General features: G+C 45.8%; 1 protein-coding gene across 4 annotated transcripts in view; it reads left to right on the top strand.

Moving 5' to 3' along the window:
* Window positions 1-20,612, top strand: part of IMMP2L (inner mitochondrial membrane peptidase subunit 2) — a 623,205-nt gene that overhangs the window by 437,756 nt on the left and 164,837 nt on the right. The window lies entirely within an intron of this gene.

Here is a 20,612-nt window from a genome sequence, read left to right on the forward strand (position 1 = left end):
CTTCTGCTTTCATCATCTCCTCCTCTTCCTCCTCCTCCCTCTTCCTCTTCTCTCTCTCACATGTGCAATATGCACATGTGTACTGCATGTATAGGCATATAAGTACATATGCACACAAATATGGAAGAGTGTGTGTGTGTTTGTGTGTGTGTGTAAACCAAAGATTCAGTTCAGGCATCTGTTTCCCAAACCGCTTGTGGCTGGGATTGGATCCCACTGGGGCCCCATGGTCCTGTGCTTGCTCGTCCTGGCATTCACAGCCTTTCCTGTTCATCCCCTCCCCATCCCGTCTCCTGGCCCACAGTGAATGTCCCTCAAGCACAACACTCACTGTGGGCCAGAGACACATTGTTCCAGATTAAAAGCACTTCCCTGCTTGTGTTTTATCCTGAGCGTGGCAGACCCTTCTCCATCACCACCCATTTAACACCATTTCTTTCTGGAGCCCCGTATCCAGCACAGCCTTGCCCGGGCAGTCTAGCCTCTTGAGAGTGCACTCAGTGCATCTTTGGGCTTTGATCTGGAAGGAGCATGCGCAGTTTCCACCTGGGTGTTGTTGGCTGAGACAAGGCACGGGGCCAAGACTGGTCTCAGCAGGATGGGTAGGCACAAGCCTCCCTCCGGGCTGCGAAGCGCGTGTTATCAACACAAATGCATGTTATCAGTCCCTCTTGCAGTTCTCTTGAACATGAGTTGGTTTTGGCTCTTGCATCAATGCGCATATTCCACACACTTTAATTGAGCATGTACCATGAAGAGCACAGTGGGAGGGGAGCATGGTAAACTGGCAACTCTCTTTCCAGGAACTGACTATGAGGAGGGCCTGAAAATACACATGGTTTGTCCCTGCACAGGGGGCAGGTGGGTTTGCTGGAAATAAAGCTGGAGTTTGGATAGCATGAAATTACACGTGGTAGCTGATTAGCTGACACCTGAATGAATTTTCTATTATTATCATTATTATCATCATTATCATTATTTAATCTTACATATAAAGGATGCTGTTGGAGGGTTTATACATCTATTTGCCCTTTTTGTGATCATTTCAGATGACTCTATGGTACCTATCTATGTAATATGTGCAATATGTAATTGTGCAATATGTGCAATATGTAATTATTTAACAAATACATATTTCCGTGTGTCATGCTAGAGCACTAACACTAGTCAAAATAGCTGGTGACACCTTATCGCTCCTACTGCTTGGGTGCTGGCTGTGGGCGGTGGTCTCTAGAAGACCACAAAGCCCACTAAGTATTGTACTTCCATAGTATTTTTTACATGTCTGCCTGTTTACTTGATTTTCCATTTACTGCCTTTCTTTTATGTAGCTATCGTTCTATTTTCAGAGAACAAACATCTGCTCCAGCCCCGTGTGGGTCTTAGTGCGCCCGGCGTGGGGACCACTTCCTAGTCTGCCGCCAAAACACGGCACCGCTGCTCTGAGGCATCAGGGCTTCTGTTGTGGATTATTTCTCGTCCATTGCCCTCTACACATATATTCAGAAGGATCGTATTTTAAGAAAGGATTAAGTATTTCAAGGAAGAAAAATCATTCTGGCGTTTCTGAAGCACACACAGCTGTTGAACTTTAATTAAACACATTTGTAGGAAAGGGGACTGGAGACCAAGTTCATAAAAGCAGACAGATATATGCTTTGCAAATGAAGAAGAAAGCTAATTAACCCAAGCATAGCAGCTTAATATTAATTTTTAAAACACTCCTAGCCTATTTGTTGTAAATCTTGACTCTGCTATTACATATTTTTCCATGGGTTATTCTGCAGGCTGAGATCAGCATTTGGATGTCAAGGATTCCTAGTCAGTCAGAAAATTATAATGTCTCTCCACATCATGTCAACATTTACTGTGAGAAACTTAATTCTTGAATAAAATGGAATTTGACGATGAAACTAAATGGTGAATTTATTCGTAGGAAATAGAATTTGCTACATAAGCCACAAAAACAATCCAGAGAAACCCAATGTTTCTTAAAAAAGTATTTGATCACCAGGAGATTCTGTGTGCCAAAGCAAGGCTGATCAGCAGATTTAATGTTCAGTTGTGTTATTCTGGAGCTTGTTCTTAAATCTTTTAACCAAGTTATGATTTTTCAAAAATTACTAAACGGTAGCTATGCTATTTTAACAAAAGTGCACTCAGAATTATGTTCCCATGATTCTGTGAAGGAGGAGGAACAAAAAAAATCTAATAAATTAGAATATGTTGCTGCACTATTGGACCCTAAGAAACTTGCAGATGTGTTCAATTATTGAATGAGTTCATGGGTCTCCTTTGTGCTCTGTTGTGTGTGGACTCTGTGAAGGAACCCTTGAAAGATTGAGATTTTACCTTCTCAATAGGGAAGACATGCAGGGGAAACTTTAAAAGCAGAGCGGTGTTTCAATTAAGCCTGCTGAGAATGAATGCAGTACATAGAAGCAAATTGTGATTTATTTAAATGATTCGCAAGGTTAAACCTCTTGTTTCTCATTCAAGAGTTAAGTGCCCTGCTTTATTCTCCAGATGGAACTAGGAACCGTAGATTAAGCACTGACTACCAGCTAAAATGCATTGACGTCATTATGAAAATTTTATACTCTTGCTCAGTCATACTGGAAAAGACTGCTTTTGCCTTTGCTACCCAAAGGGTGACAAGCACAGTTCACTGGAAACACCACCAAAGAACAAGAAGATATTTGAGACCATCTAGACCTTTCCAGTCACAGGAGCTGCAAGGAAATGGAGATTTAGAAATGAATTACACTGAACGGGGAAGGCTGTGTGGCCCGTTATCTTATGACTCCTCAGTGGATGTGTTGGGTAGCCATAATACTCTGTTCAACAGAGCATCCCTGAAAATGGGACGTTGCTGCCAGTAGGGCACCGGATGAAATGTTGGAGGAGGTGAGAAGTGCAGAAGGCATTCTTCTGAGAGATGCATCTGACCTGAAAGGATGCCTCTACCTTACGTTCTGATTCCCATTTCCAAGGCATTGACATCTCTGATTATGCAGAACGGAACTCCCCAAGGCAGCGATGGGTGGAGGGCAACAGTGAGGCCTGGTCCCCCAAACTGGTCCTTTGGGCAGCAAGCAGGCTGTCAGCGTGTGATGCGGTTGTGATGAAGATGCCATGTCTAAGCGTGTTAGCCATAAAGGCTTCCTAAGTTCATTCATTGTCTATTCCTGAGACATCTAGTCATCTAAATATATAGTGTTGTGTTTTTTCTTCCTCACGACACCTGAGGCATTTCCTGGTAGTCACATGCTATGCCCGGATGTTCCACTTCCCCAGGAAGCCTGCTGAGTGGGCCCAGGCATCTAAAGATGTTTTTTGTCTCTGTCTTCTTATGAATTCACTAAAATAGAGTGACAGATATTTGTGTAACTTCAGAGATCAAGTTCAGCTCACTGATGTTATAGATGAAGACACTGAGACTTGACTAGTTATGTGATTTGCCCTGGTTTATGTAGCTCATTAAGGAACCAAAACTGAGCTCTGTTAACCTCAGTCACACTGGATCAGAGGACATGCATTGGAGACAATGAAGGTTCCTGTTGTCCTGGGTTCATGGGGTGGATGAAGGGCTGAACGAGATCTCTCAAGAGCCTTACACTTCTGAGATTTCAGAACTTCGTGGTTTCTATTAACCTCCAATGAAGCATATATGACATTTTATTTCTCCTTTTCTGTGTTATTACATAAAACTTTGTTATTTGTTAGCATTTCAAATGGTCCCCCGTGATGATATTTCTGAAATGAGAGCTCCCTTAAAGAGGGACTTCAGACCCGTGATGGACTCATAATTTGTGCTTCTGGTTTGAACCCGGGAGTGTATCAGGTCAGGTTCTCTGTCACCTCTCCATGGAATTCAGCAGAGAATCCTGCTCTGGTGCGCGTCTGTGGGGAGTCTCGATGGTCTTTTCTGTGTGACATCTCTGTCACTGTCCTTGAGCTTTGCGGTGTGACCCGGCACCTTATCTGACAGCCTACTGGAGCTCTGATGAGTACAGTGAGCTGGACAGGCACATTTCATTTAAAGTTGACCACCGGGTTTACCGCAGTGCTTGGTTATGTGGCTGTGTATCGTGGGCCTACTTTTGTAGGGGAGGATACATTTGTCCCCCCTGAAATGGGGCAGAGGAGAGGTCATGTACCTTATTAGGGCCAAGGCTCTAAGAAGGGTGGTTGGTTCACTGCTTTGCAGTGCCATGGGGCCGAGGACAGCCTTTGTCTTGTAGCACAAGCAGTGTCAGTACATTATTTTTTGACCCTCATGCTAGCTTTTGTGATTTGGGAACCAAAAGACTCTTGCTTCTGCAATTTTGCGTTAGGTCCATGGTGTTAAAATTTGGCTAAACATGGAAGCTCTGAGGACACTGTTCAAAACACAGCTTCCTGGGAGTCACCTCAAATCAACTGAATTGGCAGCCCTGAGGAATGGAGCCCAGGAATGTGTCATTTTTAAAGACTTACCTGGGACACTTTAAAAACACGGCTGTATCCCGTGTCAGGCTGATCACATATCCACTGATGCAGGCGATGCTCCCCCCCACCCCCCATCCAGCATTTCAGAGCTCCCCGGGGGGCGTTCCTTTGCAGCCCAGGTTGAAAATCGCTGCTGTAAACTTTCTACTGTCTCTAGGATTCAGCATGCATTTTCTGCTTCAGGGACCTAGCCATGTAAGCTTCTCTGGAGGAGCAAATAGAAGAATCCCTGCCTGTCGTTTGTATTGGGTTGGCCAAAAATTTCCTTTGTCTTTTTTCCATATGATGGCTCTAGTAGCACTTAGTTGTCTTTTGCTTCCTACGAAACAATTTTGTTGGATTGTATTGTGACAGCTGTAGTATCAGAGCGCCTTTAAAAATGCATGTCAAAATCAGTGAATTTTTCTGTGCCCATTTTAATATTGGAGAGGGAAGAAAATACGCAACATTTTTGGCACACTATGCTTTATTATTTCAAGAAAGGTAAAAATGCAATTGGAATGCAAAAAAAGAGTTTCGTGTCATATATGGAAAAGATGCTGTGATCGCTCAAACATGTCAAAAGTGGTTTGTGATGTTTTGCTGGGGATGTGTCTCTGGGTGATACTCCACAGTCAGGTCACTGGTTGAAGCTGACAGCGATCAAATCGAGACATTCATTACTTGAGAACAATCAACATCCTACCATGGAGGAGAGAACTGACATACTCAAAATATCCGATGAAGCTGTTGGTGAAAATGAAAAATGTCGTTTGTTTTATGGAAAAAACACAGTCTTTTTGGCCAATCCCATATGCTCGAGAGTGAAGTGGGCTGGCGGTCTCCACATCACTGCAGAATCTGCTCTGGGGGAAGCCTGGGTTTCCTGGTACAGGGAGACTTTCTGATGGATTCCAGGAAACTGATTTGCATGTAGAATGATCTAAAGCGCAGGTTTCCACTCAGTCTTACTCAGTGCTATCTCCTTTTCTGGGAGAACTGCATATTGTGTTTAGGGGTATTTTTCTTCTTAGGCGATTGTTAGAAAAAATCAATTTTCTTTTTAATCAAAACTCTATCGATGCCTACCTTACCAAAATGTGGAAGCTGTAATTAGCATGCATATATGAATTAGTTTTGGAGGGACTATTGGAATTTGTTGTTTCATTTAAAGGGAGGCGTGTCTTGGGAGGGTATTTTTAGAAAGGATATGTGTTATGTCTTCCAAGTCAGTCCGTCTCAGAAAATGCTGTCACAGAGTACTGCTACACTAGCCTTGAACTTGAACTGTGCTGCGTTCATCATGCAGCATCTGCCTACCCAGCTAAACGAAGTTCCTTAGCAGAAGTATTTTGGGTCCATTGTTTCAGGCCCTTCCGCTAGCGCTCAGCGCAGTGCTGCCCCCAGGCTGGTAGATTGGTGTGCACAAGCAGGACTGCATTTTAAGGAGAGTAAATCCTGGTAGATTATTTTGCCTGTGCCCAACAGAAGATAGCATGGAAGATGGGAGACCAGAAGGTGGGAAGAGCTGGACTGACCAGCGAAGAGGAGGGGGCGACAGAGAGTGAGTTCTGGGAAGGAGGGCTTGAGGGGCAGAAAAGGAAAGGGGAGGGGTCCAGGGTGCTGAAGGGATGAGGAGGCCACCCACATTTTTCAATGAGCTCTTTTAAATTCAAACGATTGGTGTACGTGTTGAGGTACGAAACCTCCAAACTGGTAGAGAATTTTTTATTCAAATTCACCTACAGACAAACGGACAACCTTGCCAGGAAGCGAGATGTCAGTGCTCTGGGGAATGGCAGTTCTGTAGCTTCTGTTCTGCATCTGGAGTGGAGGAGGGAGCCAAGGAAGAGGGCTTAGAGGCGGAAGAAGGCGAGGTGGGGATCGGATGACAGGACAGTTAGCAGATACTGTGCTCTCTTGGGGGTGGTTATAGCTCATTTCAAAGTACTGCTAACCTAGATGCACAGAAATGATGAACAGGGCTGGCTTCAGGCAAAGGTAAGGCTTGTAGTAAAGAAGTCACAGGCCTGGGGTGTGACCACCCACCATGCTCTCCGTGCACAGTTAGAAATTTGTGATTGGATCTCCCTCTGAGGTCCCTTTTCTGTATTTATGACAATACCCCCTTATCATCCACACTGTAGGACCCATATATCCTGTTGGCACAGTTGACACTTGGATAAGATTCCTTGAAGGAGGACCCAGGGGTTCAGCTACCACGAAACTGTCTCTTCTGCCAGGGCGTGGGATGAAGTATGAAATGGGCTTTGTGCTTTCATGAATGAGCAGTTCATGGTGTGATCTGAGCTGAACTGGCTCTTCACTGTAAGATGAGTCTGCAGGTGAGATTCCTCCCACCTCCATTGTGAGCCCCGGTTGCGTGAGGGTGAGCCTCACGATAGTGCCATCTTGGAAGTCAAGGATGGTCAGACAGGAGCAGTTGCCTGACACCTGTTATGTCCTCTCTGTTGCGGCCCCCTCCACCAGCACACTGCAGGGAGGCTAAGCGAGAGCCCCATAGCCATTCCCCTTACTAACATGCACAGCCTGAGGAGGGACCGTTACATCTGCCATTTTTTACTGTCTTTGGTTTTTGTGTTTATTTTCATCGTAAATTAGGAAGAGGAATCAGAGGAGGGAGAATCCATCCCTGCCCTTTATGGAGAAAGAGCCCCTGGGGCCCAGGCAAGCCTTAGAAACAAGCAAGCCCCAAGGGCTTCTTCCCGTGGAATGAGATTTGAGGCAGGGCTGGGAATGTTTCCTGAACCAACAGTCACAGACTCTGGAGTGTTAGCATCCAGGGTGAGAAGTGTAGAGCGAGACTCGGGACCCTTACAAAATCTCCTGAGTCCTGTGCTAACAGAGCACCTATTTTTATAACAGCGTCCTGTAATTTCCCTCTTCACAAGAAGGCTCACTGCAGCATTGCCCAGTCTCTCCTGTGTACTTACCATATTCAAGTAGGCAGACCTAGGGGCAGAGAGGAAGAGGTGGGCCTGGCTTTACAAGAGGCAGGATTATTCAGACCCTATGGGCCTTAACCACACCTTCTCTTGAGCTGTCTGCCTGGGCTGGCACTTCTAGGGATTGTATCTCCATTCCACCTGGGTGAGCCAAAGACCCTGCTGTTGGATCAATGTCTCATTACCTGCCCCCCTGCAGTCTTGCCCAAGTCATTCAGGGTCCCAGCAGCTCTGTCTCCACTGGGACCTTCCTCCAAGTCCATTTCCCTGTATAGCACAAGACAAAAATGAAGGAGCAGTTCTTCCAAGTTCATTGCATTCAAAACTATCCATGGTAAAGTTAATACAGCTGTCGCTTCCACACCTTATTTGTGATTATGTTCCAAGTAAGCTCAGTAACAGCAATCTTAAAAACCCTGTGGCAAAATGGAAGGGAAAGCTCTTCCCGGTGTAATATGCCGAGATGGTGGTGTCATAGGTTATTACTGAGGGCATGTGCAGTCATATATCACACCCGAACATTCTATTGCATTCTGCAGAAAGGCAACATGAGATTTTTTTTTACACTGTTCTTTCTATTACCCCTTTCATCCCCATGTTGTAGCCCTGAGGTAAGATTTCCATACAGAGGACCGCAGTGTTAAAAGTGTGGGGACAAGGAAAATAGAGGGGGCATGCCTCCCTTTTTTGCAAAGGCAAAAATAGCAAGTATTTTTTCAAATATCATCTGAGAATGTTAAACCTATTCAACGCAACCAGAAAGTAAATTCTTAAGCAGCACTTTCAGAAAGGGCTTCATGCAAGCATAGGGCTTTTACTGTGATGTTTACATTTATTCATTCTGGAAATAGTTACTGAGCTTTACGGTGGAACTGGCGTTGCTCTTGGCAGTGTGGGTAAGTCGGTATGAGTTACCAACGCCACGAGTACCTACGCCACGAGTCTGAATGTAACTGGTGTGAGGAAGTGAGGGTCAGAAATGGGACCTGCAGATGGATGGCACACAAGTAAATAAGTGACATTGATAGAAGAGGGTGTGGGGACATTTATTGACTGGGCTCATGGATGGATGAGTGTTTGAGGGTTTGAGCAGTCAGGGAAGGTGGCCCAGACCTGATGAATAGAAGGGGGTAGACCTGTGAGGACACAGAATCTCCGAATTCAAGGTGGAGGGAAGGCCAAGACCTTAAGGTGCCAGTGAACTTTGCACGTACAAGGAAGGGAGCAAAGGACGAAGGGTCCTCAGTAGCATGGGAAGTGGCAGTAGGGTGAGCACACAGAAAGTCCAAGGGACGTGACAGGGCTCGGATTGCATCTTACGTGTGGTAAGAAGGCACTAGAGTGTTTTAAGCAAGGGCGGGATATGGCCTCATCAATGTGCTTAAATGGTCATGAGTCTGGTATATATCCAACTCTAACAGGAGGGGACAAGAATTCACATAGGACACTGGGTAGGGAAGGTGGGGGCACAGTACTCCAGACAGGGAATGGTGGCCATTCCCACTGGGGTGACAGAGGAACAATGGAAAGGACCTGCAGGGGATGGAGCCCAGATGCTGAGACCATCCAGTCAGGAGACTGGCTGAGCATTAGAGGTAAAGGCTGAGGGCCAGAGGGGGCTCAAAGGTGGCCCGTGGGTCCTTGTCTGAGCGACTCCATCCAGTGAAGGAGGTTGGTTGAGGAGGTGGGGCAAACACCTTAGGTGGGAGTAAGGTCGATGGGAGCGAGGGGTAAGTTACTTGAACAGTGTACTCAGTTAAGAAGGGTTACTTTTGCTGCTGTCTTTTTAGGGGTTAGGGACACTGTTTTGTGATTGGTTGGTTTGTCTTTAGTGATTCAGTCTGGGAAACCCCTGATGCTCTTTTGTCCCCATAGAAACATTGGAACATCCCTGTAGAGCACAGACTGAAGGAAAGGGTATTTGGTCTGCATCTGTCACCCAGGGCTCCCATCCAGGCCCTGACGATCCCCTTTCCATTGACCGTTCCCCACCTGAGCTCCCCACCTGAGCTGTCCTGAGCCCATTGCCCCACCTCTCAGCCCCCGACCCACTTCTTCCCCTGCCTGGCCCATGATATCTCTCCCTCCAGTCTCTCACTCCCCAGAAAAATTTTGTTTTACGTGTGTTATATTTTAGATTTGAGCTACCATTTAAGGCACTCAGAGTGTGTTTTGAGATCACGCCATTTATAATTGATCCAACCATTATTACAGTGATCCTTTTTACGAATTGCATTGTGCTTGGCACTAAACAAGAACTTCAAACTTGTATAAGCATATCTCTTGCTCTTCATGAACTTAGGATATAATTAAGGATAGAAAACACAATCATATGAAACAATTAAATGATGATACTCGATAATGAAGCTTTCTGGAAACCACGGGGCTGAATTTATCACGCAGCGCGGTATGATTACTTACTTCAGTACGGTCATGGTGATGAGGTGGGAATTCTGACCTTTCCTTGTGAGTTCAAACTGCATTAGTAATTCACATTATCAGGGTGTGAAGTGCACTGGGTTTCGAGTTTCAGTTTACACCCTTACTGCACCACTTGCTGTGATTCTGGGGCAACGTCTTGTCTTTCAAACCTCACAGCCCTCCTCCGTAAAGTGGGAATAAACACAACCTACTTATATGGCTTTTATGAAAACATATGGAAAGAATTGTCTAGCACATGGTAAGAACTCCTTAACTATTTGCTCCCCTCCGCCTCCCCTACGCCCTCCCTATTATCGGTATCACTTGCTGCCAGGGATGGAGGACACAAGGAGAGTTTCTGGGCATGGGTCCATCCCTGGAGCAGCTGGAGCTGGGGGAAAGGTGGTAACAAAAGGTCTGCTGCTGCCCATGACCTTGCCGCAAGGGCAGGGGGCTGACCTCGGTGGGAAAAGGTGAAAGAACCAGGAGGCAGTAAAGGCGTCTGACTTGATGGAGGAGCTGGTCCCATCTTTCCAAGGAATCGTGCCCAAGGGGAAAAGGAAGTGAAGGTTTCAGCCCGACAGTGAAGCCAAGTGAAGCACCTCACAACAAGGTGTTGACTTCATGGGGCTTCTGACCCGCACCCTTGAGACCCAGATATGAAGGCACATTCAGGGCAGTGTGCTCGTGAGCTGTGGAGTAAGCTACTCTGAGCCCAGACCGAGTCTGCCACCCAGACGCGGGCAAGTTTCTCTCCTGGCAGACTGGTGTTTCAGGGCCGTCATCTTCCCCATCTGCCACCGCCTTTTCTGGTCCTCGTCTTACTATTGGCAACTGGAAGAAATTCACAATTCAGTCTTTTGATGACATTTCCCTTTGTGAATGGTACCTTCTCTGTCATTTCTTGATCCATGAAGAATCAAAGTGACTCATCCCTGATTTGTTAACGCAAAGCCTTTTTGTCATGTAATCGGTTTGAGGTGGTTGTGGGCAGTTGTTTAGCTTCGCCGGTCCTTGGTCCTTATAAGTCATGAGCCTGCTCAGGCAGAGGGTGCTGAGTAGCCAGTTGAGTCATACAAAATGAAGTTCAAAAAGTCAATCTTGATTTACAGGTGTTGCGTGAGCAATCCAATGTGGGTTCAGTGAAGCAAATTATCTGCAAACAGTACTCTGCGGTTGTAGGGAAATAGCCTCGACAGAAAGAGACTTTATTATGTAGGATTCATACACAAGTGCTTTGTCAACTGGGGAGCGATCTACTGCTAGAAAATAGGGCACATATGTAACATTGATGTGACCACGGGGGTGGGGGCTGCCCAAGGGTAAGGAGGAGTTTTCCTATGGAGGCCCACCATTAAAGGGGACTTTACTTTTGCAAATGGAGCTAATAAGTGTTACCCTTAAATATCCAAGAGTTATCCTGTAAATATCTTAGTGTTAATCTTGCACACTGTCTCAGGTTTCCACATTTGCTGATTTTGATGAGGAGAGCAATTTCAGCAGCCTTTAAATCCTACGAGCACTGAATGCCAACCACTGTAGAGACCCAAGGAAGTATAGGGCACAATATGTAAGAATCCCCCCAATTTTGTCTGCCTTCCATATTGATCCCCAGTAGATGAGTCACTTTACTAGCCCAAGTTGTCTGCAGATGGGACCATATATACACTTAGGCATCATTCTTATTGCTCTTTTTTTCTGACTTGTAGTTGACCAGCACACTAACTTTGCTTTTGCCCCCATGAGAGGCGAATCCTCTGCCATTTCTCTCACAAACAAGTTTGCAGAGCCAGAGCTGGGCAAGTGATCCCGATACGGCTTCCAGAAGTGTGCTGTTAAAAGAGAACAGGAGGCTGTGACCAGGTCACTACCTGTGTGGCTTCACCTGGGGCACAGGTAGTGGCGCAGGGCCAGTCAGGACTGTTAAGTAGGCTGTTCCCAGGCCTTCCAGACACTGTGCACGGAGAGGACATGCACACAGTGGCCCTCGGGCAGAAGCCTAGGGTCATGGGTGTGATCCCCAGAGAGATGGCTGTGGCCAGGTGGCAGGGAGGGGGACTGACAAGTACAGAAGAGTCACCTAAAGCAGCAGGAAGGATCCCAGTAGCCTCTACCATTCACTCCCTGCCCTGGGTACACAGGTGTCTCTGGCTGGGAAGCTGGGCCAGGCCAACCTGCCTGCAGGGAACGTGGTTTTGAAGCTGAGAAGACGTCAGGGAGGCAGGTTCACCAACGACAGGGCTGCTGCTGAGAGAGAGGTCACGTACCTATTGCTGTTCCAGAATGTTCAGATCTGGTGCCATGTCAGAAGGCTCGGTGCGACCTCCACGTGGGGAGTGGGTTACACCACAGACCCGAGGGTGTCTTTCTCTTCTAGCCCAGTGTCCCTCTTTTTGTATGCATTCCATTGGAATTTCTGCTTCCCATGTGCCATATAAGTACCTGGCTTTCTCCCTCTCCCAAACTATTTTTTATCATCTCCTTTTCCCTTCTGTTCCTGTGTCTTTCTCTGTTAACTCTTGGTCTTCACTTGCTTCTTCCTCTGTGCTCACTTCCTTGAGTGGGCACGATGCACAGCTGAGACATCCTACATACGTGCTGGTGTGGATACATATGTGTGGTGTGTACATACACATGTACACACATATTTTTATTATATTTTAGATAAGATCTTCTTACTCCCTCTTCTTAAATTGAGAAGCTTAAGAGAAAAACACTTTATTTCCCTGGTTTTAGAAAATACTAAACTAAATTATATTTGCTTCTCTCCTTACGGGGTGTGTTCCAAAGCTATCGGCTTGCTTTTGAAGTTTGGTTTTGGTTTCAACAGAGACCAGAATAAGACACTTTTTATTCTGTCTACCTCATTACTTCTGGTAGGTCATAATAAATATATTATTTTAGTGATCCTATTTATTTCTGGCACCATTCTAAAGGGATTTAAGACAGTACTAAAACAAAGTAAGCATGACACAAGTGAGAAGATAAATCAAGAAAAAGGAAGAATTTGGGTGCAGATATGAGATTCTGCAGGTTGTCCAAGGTGACTCATTGATTTGTTTTGAATTTCCTATAGACCAAGATTGAGAATTAAGGTCACTGTTCCGATGATAGAACATTAGATAAGAGAACCCTCCTAAATTTAGAGACTTGGAACAAGAGTACATAATTTACTATTGCTGCTGTAATAAATTAGCGCAAACTTAGTGAATTGACAGCACAAATGTATTACCTTACCGTCTGGAGGTCAGAAGTCCCTCTCAGATCTCGTTAGGGCTACAGTCAAGCCAGATTGCATTTCCTTCTGCAGGTTCTGGGAAAGAGTGTTTCCTTGCCTTGTCCACTGTCCCAAGGCCTGTGGTCTTCCCCCAGCCATTCTGAAGCCACAGTCTTTGGCTATGGCTCTTTCTTCCACCCTCACAGCCAGTGATGCTACACGTGTCTGTCCAGTCTCCTCCTCTGGCATCTCACTCCCATTCTATTCATCTGCCTCCCTCCTCCCCTACTGAGGACTCCTTATGATCCCATTGGGCCACCTGGAGAGTCCAGAATAAACTTCCTATCTTGAGGTCAGTTAATTAGCAGACTTCATTCTGTCTGCAACCTTAATTTCCCTGTGCCATGTAACGTAACATATTCACAGACTCTGGGGACTAGGTCATGAGCATCATTAGGGGACTGTTATTCTGCCCACCACACAAGGGTAACAGCATTCATTCTGCTCATGACTCTGTGATCTGGGCAGAACTTAATAGGGACAGCTCATTTCAGTACCACCTGGCATCAGCCAGCTTGGGTGGAAGGCTGGGGCTGGAATCATCTGAAGGGTTTTGTACTCAAACATTTGCCTGTTGCTGCTGGGAACACTTGGGACCCATTGTCAGTCCTGGAGCATCTCCGTATGTCTGCATGGTCTGTCCATCTGGTCCACCCAGCATAGTGGTGCAGGTAGGGGAACTTCTTACGTAGTTGGCTAAGGCCTCCAGGGAAGGGTGAGAGGAGATACCAGCATAGGCAGGTAGGTAGGTAGGTAGGTAGGTAGGTAGGTAGGTAGAAAGAGAGAGGGATGGAAGCTGTGTTCCCTTTTCCTCCGCCTCCCAAACCGCACAGCGCCACTTCTCTATCACTGGATTCATTAGACCTGAGTCCCCAAAGCAAGGCACAGTCAAGGGCAGGAACTGACGCTGAAGGAGTGTCCAAGAATTTGCAGACATGTTTTAAAACTACCCTGGCCACTTCACAGATTTACAGTGTCCCCTGAACAGCTTTTCTTGGAGGTAACAAGTAAATAAAATCTTGTTCATGGGTCTCATAAAAGGACACTGCATGTGGCATAAAAGATGACAGTCTCACCAATATATGTACAGAAAATGCAATGATAAAACTCACAAAGATGTTTATTACAGCATTCCTAAGTGCTAGCACCAAGGTATATTTCAGCAAAACACAAAAACAATTCTACAAATTGCTAAGGGCTTTACTGCAAATATATCAGCCTCTAATATATTAAAGAGAACCCGGGCAAAAACTTGAAGACTGTAGAAAAATTAATGGACTACACACCCTTCAGCCAATCTCCCATGAAAATTATATTTTATGATAAAACATTTTAAGATCTAGACATTAAAGAGATCAGGTTCTATTCCTTGGCGAGAACCAGGAGTAAAAATAATCTTTGTAGTTTGGGGCAGGTCTGGAGGTTTTTAAACTCTTAACAGGTTGGTATTTAATTCTTAGGGGAAGTACGTACACTGCTCCCCCCTCACAGAGTCAGACAGGAATAAACACAGGCACGTTTGGCACAGAGAGGATGAAAAGGCATCGACTAAAACTGGCCATTTGCAAATTTCAGGGCGAGCCCCTCCCAAGTGTCCAATGGCTGCTCTGGAGCCCTCATCCTCACACATAACTAATGACAGGAGTCAATTTCCACCATTAATATTTCTCTGAAGATGTTGAAGTCTCGTGTGACTTAAAAAATTGGAGTGTGAATGAAACGAGAAGGTCAAGTGCGGGATTCCGTGCACCTCGTTCTCATACTAGCTGTTTGGAAGTCATGTTTTACTAGGAAGGTGGTAGACACCGTGGTCAGTTCCACCCTCCTATTTTACCTTCTTCCTGTTGTCTTCATTAACATTTTCCCTGTCGTGGACTGAGGACTGGACTGTTTGATCATTTACGCACTTAGCAGCCCGCGTGCCCACCAGCACTCTGATGTTCTCTGCAGTGGAGTGACGCCAGAGAGACTTTGAGATGATTGAGAAGATAACTGCATGGCACGTTGAGAGAAAGCTGAGTTTGCCAGCTTTTTAATGTTCTTGTCACTCAAGTAGCCTTGTTGATTATTGCTGTATTTTTTCCCTACGGCTACCTAATAAAACAGGCAACTAGAAAGGACTTCCGAATACCTGTCGAGTGTTGCTTTCCCTCGGACACAATGTCGGCAGATCTATATGGAAATTGGGTGCCGCATCTACTCAAAAGCATATGGCCGAGTAGAGCTAGGATAGTGAGTATCCAAGTGAAATGACCCTTTGAGGGGCTGGTTTTCATTTTCAGAGACAGAGCCCCATGTACTCTGTGCCTGGGAAGACGGAGGTCATCATGAGAAGTCATGCCCTTGAAGTTAGAGTTAGCCCATTAAGACCAACTACCCAAATGCATGCACAACTTATTTTCAACTCTCTCCACTTCCTAAAAATAACACAGCTTATATATTCGAATGTCCCTGCAAAGAAAAATAAGAGCCAGACTTCCTTTGTCTTCCCTTTTTAGCCCTGAGGTGTTTCTTATCATCTTTCTGCCCACATCTGGGCCTCGATTCCTGGTTCACTCAGCAATGCGAGTTTTCAGAGACCACCTTCCCGATCACTCCTCGTCTTCTTCCCTTCACTGTCCATTCAAAGGCACCCTTCCTCGTCTTCAACTGTTCCTCTGTTTTCTTTCTCTTGCAGAAAATATCCTTCACCTTGTATTGAATGATGTGTGTGAAAGGGCAGGGTAGGGGTGGAGGCATGAGCGAGAGTGTCTCCAAACTAGTTCGTCAGCGCTACGCCAGTTCTGCTTGGGGGCAGTAATGATAGGACACAGATGTAATGGAAAGTGAAACATTCAAGAATACGTCACTTCTTCTCTTGCTTGAGAATCCTGCTCTTATTGCCCGCTGTTGACTTGCATTACCACATTTCCCAACATCTAAAATAAAACCAGCCAGTCCAGTCTCCCACAGTGACAGAAACATACACTAAGTGATGGGGCCCATGTTGGGTCCTTGTGCGTCTTCTACGGGACTCCGCAGGCAGGGTGCAAAGTGCTGCGGCCTCAGAGGGGCTAGAGACTATCACACTCCTGGAGACCGTTTCCCTGAGGATGGGTATGGAGTGTAAGATACTAGGAGGGCCTGCAGACCTACGGACATTCTCACCAGAAACCCGTCCCCACTTCTGCTTTAATAAGAAGCGCTGTAGAAAGACTGGGGAGGAAAGGAAACAGTCCCACTCTTCCTTGGCCAAAGTCTGGCTTCCTGCTGATCGAGGCTGGCCGTTTAAATAGTTTTACCGAGTTGTAGCGAGAGCTGTAGTAAGAAGACAGGATTTTAAATAGTCCTGTGAACTGTTACTTTGTCACACATTAGACTCCATTAGGTGCACTTGGCTCTGAGTGACAAGATGGGGTGAGTGCTCCTGTAAAGTCAGTGAGGAGGGTAGGCTTCTAATCCCCCGTCCATCCAGGGAGGACTGTCCCCCAGCAGGTCTGAATCGGGGCCTGTGCTGTCAATCAGCAGAACCGGGGCTGCGGGGGGAGTGGGGGAATCGTCGAGAGCTCACTGGGCTGCAGCTTGGCCATTAACCCAGGCTCTCGGGAATCAGTTTCGGCCCAGCTCAAAGGAATGCGTAAATACAGACCAAAGTTGTGACAAGAGGAAGGTTCTAATTAAAAAGTGAGATCTTTGAGTCATAATTTAGATCAAATTAATGTGTTGACAACACATTTCTATTATTAACCAATAAATCAACTGTGACCTAGTATTTATGTGAAAAGTTTATTTGATAGAGTTTACATATGAGGAGGAAATGCTTCGCTATGGTAGGTTTAGAGAAGGAACTTTAAAGGTCCCCCTAATAGAAGGGTAGATAGACTCTCCCTCACAGGGAACATGAGGGTGAAGCCTGCTTCCAGGTGAAACCCGTGGTACCTGAGAGTCCACGTTCCATGACTGCACTTCCCAGTGTCCTTCTCTTTGAAGAGTTCACTTTGGTTTGTTTCTTTCCCATGTTACTAATGACACCAGATGCACCCACCTGTCTAGACAGATAACTTATTGGGTAAGTAACCCTATCAAGTGCTTAATTTTAATTAATTCTCAAAACAGTGCTTTTCAACAGGAAATTGTCTTCTTCCTTCACTTCTGGCCAATGGAGAAGTTTTCTCTAATAGTACAAAAATTACTTATTCTTGAAAAAAAACCAAGAATTATTGTCATTGTTTATCACTAAAGGTTGCTTGGTGATCCATCCATGTCTCAGCTGTTATGTGTTTTGTTTCTGTATTAGGGTCAATGAACTAATGTTCAACAGAGGTGAGTGCTGGCCAGGTCACGTGATGGTGCGGGGGAGGGGGGAGGGGCGGAGCCCGGGGCATGGTCACCTAGCAACTGCCTCAGGCTGGCTTCACCCCAGGAGGGGTTTGGCTTGGGGAAAACCCCCCCCGAAACAACTCATCTAGTGGAATGGCTGCCTGTGCCATGCGGGGGTGCTATTCAGAAACTCGATCTCAGTCCTCTATCTTGTCACCCGTGAAGGTAGGCAGAGTCCATCTGGAGAGGAAAATGTGGCGCCCAGAATGCAGCTGGAGACCACGCTGTCTGTCTCGCTGCTCGGGTGGAGCCACACGGCGCCTGGGCTCTCACGGACACTGCGTTCTCCCAAATTCCGAGTCCTGCTTCACGCATATAAAACAGGACGCAGTAGTAGACCAGGGTCTTCCCGATGTCTTTGGACCCCTCGGCCTATCCTAACCAACAGAGTAATCGAAAAGGAGAAAAATGAGCCTTTCCAAGCTTCAAACCTTTATTATGGGGTTTGAGTCATTTCATTTTCACATCTTCTTCTAGGGATGTGTATATATCCAATAGATTTAGATGGTTTAAGTAAATATTCAGTAAGAAAAACCTAAAATATATTCAATTATAACAAGCTCCAAATTGATTGGAGTTTGTATGTCTTGTATATATTTCTCTGCTGTGTTGAAATATAATGACTTTGGCATTCCTGTACACTCCCGAGGCCCTTTGGACTGTAGACAGTAAATAATTGACTAGCATTTTAGGATTTTTACATGCAAGCATCTGTGGAAGACATAAAGGAGTAGAATTTCACTGAAGCCTGAAGTTTGCATATTTCTCTACACAAACACCACTCACCCGTCCTCTCCTGAGCACTAGGCCTCCTTAATAAGTAACCATTATTTCCACATTTTTATATGAGCTTCTGTTTTCAAAGCAGAGTGGGATTACTGTCTTCACAGCGTCTGGGCCCTGCGGATGTCATAGAGAAGTGATGGAAAACACAGAGTGCAGCTGATCCTACTTAATCGAGGGAAAATCTGTGGTTGTTCACATTTTGTTTTTCTTTTTCTGAGCTGAAGAACCAAATCTGTAATTTGCCTGTAAGTTCTGCATTATACAAGGGCTCTGGAGTTAAACTCGAAATGACATTGTAGAAAAAGATCATGTCTGACTAATGCCAGTGACCTTGGAGGACTTTTCCAAAGCCAGTTTCTGACCCGCTGCACTGAAGTGGTCCACAGTTCACGTCGAGGAGAGACGGAGCGTGTCCTTGTGCCAGAGCCATTTATGTGTCCAGTTTCACATATAGGGCAAAGTAGTCCCTGGGGCGTGCCACGGGTGGTTAGGCACACTTGTTATTCTAAGATACAGGCTGGCGGGTTACTGAGTGAGGGACAACAGGATGTGACCGAGGCCAGAGCCCAAGATCGCGAAGACACACGGAGGAAGGGCCAGGCGGGGCTCTCAGTGTGGGCTGTGCTCTCCTTGGCCTGGCTTCTACACTTCTTACGTGCTCTTTGCAGTAAAACCTCTGAAAGGAGAGTAATTGGAAAGAAAGCACCTTGTTCTGTTGGATAATTAGGTAAGAAGTAATTCGGAGGTAAAAATGAGCAATGTGCAGAGGTGCTGGTGACAAATGGCCTCTGCTTTGATGTCAGGCAGTGGGAGGGATGCGTGTTGTGAGCAGGCAACTGGTCCTCTACTCGTGGGCGGCCCTGGTCCCACCTCCAGCTGCAGCAGGGATTTGGAAAATGCAGAGAGGGGGCCACGCCTTCCCTCCCCAGGAAGGAGCCGCCTCCGGTGCAAGAGAAAAGGAGAGTACTGAGGAGAACCGTGAAAGCTGTATTTTTCTGTATCTATTATGTGTCGAAGTTCAGCCAAGGTTACACACAAAAAAAGCACATTGAGCAAGGTTCATCCCATTGAACAAAGCTAATGTTTCAAGCCTAACACAAAAAAACATCCTTACTCATGAATGTCTCATTTAAGAGACTGGCTATTCTAATTCCTAGTCCCTTCTGTCTCTCAAATAACTGGTCATTCACTAAATTATTATTTTTTAAGTCAAGATGTCAGAGGAGAAAAAGGACACTGTTGAAATTTGAGTGAAGCTTCCAGTTAATAGTGTGAAACCCTGTTATTTCTCAGTGTTGACCACTTACTGTGGGTCTGTGAGATGTCGACATTGGGCATTCTGGCGGAAGGCCTCGGCCACTCTCTCTGCTGTTACCACAACTCTCTCCGTAATTTTGTCAAACTACTTTTTTTTTAAACAAAGGCTCTGATCAGTTATTGGGGGAGGGGCAACCTGAGTAAGATCTATGATAATTAGTGTGACATACTCCATAATGATCATTCTTTTTAAACCTCCAACTGTAATGAGAGCTAGAAGCCTAGGAAAGCATATTGAATATTAAAATAACTCTTTCAAAACTAAGAACACATGCTCAATGTCCAGTGTTCAGACTTCCACATTTACCCGGCACTGGGTCATCTCCTCAGTACCAATGACAGGAGACTGCTTCTAAAAGTAGCGAAAAGCCAAATTACTGGCCCAATCTTTAGAGGACTAGCTCTTCAATGGCCTTTCTATCGCAGAGACATCTGTGAGAGACTCTAAACTCTCCCCAATGAATCTGCTCCCCTCCCTCCGGATGTTACAGCCTCTGGTGCACCGCACTGTGTCCCTCACTGGGGTGCCTGCCTCTCAAGTCAGGAAGCTAAATTTTGGGGATCTTCCCTAATACCTTCGTTCACAATTTTACGCATTCGTAAAATTTGTTTTCAAGGACTCATTGAAGTTGATCAGTAGAAAAAAAATGTGCGTGCATAGAGGTTTTTTCAGAAGAGCACTTGTGGTTTATTGTCTTCCCCAGAATTCAGGTGAGGAACAAGCCATGAGACAGACACCCCTGAAGCCCTCGTCACCTTGAGGGCACTTGACAATGTACCCTCCCTCACTGCTCCACGGAATCAAAGTGCATCGTCCCCAAAACCTGTGGCATCTCTCTGAGAACTGCTGGCACAGCCTAGGCTCTTGATATTCGCTGATTCTGCTCTAAGTTCCACATGCGATTTCTAAGGTTGAAATCTGGTGCCTCGGTGGGGTAGGTGAGTTCAGTGTCCTTTCACCACAATGTTCTACCCCAGACAGTTTCTGTCTCTTGCGGCTCATTTTGGTTAGTCAT

This window comes from Artibeus jamaicensis, unplaced genomic scaffold (genome assembly GCF_021234435.1).
Source record: "Artibeus jamaicensis isolate MK-2021 breed Jamaican fruit bat unplaced genomic scaffold, CSHL_Jam_final contig_1016, whole genome shotgun sequence".
Lineage (NCBI taxonomy): Eukaryota > Metazoa > Chordata > Mammalia > Chiroptera > Phyllostomidae > Artibeus > Artibeus jamaicensis.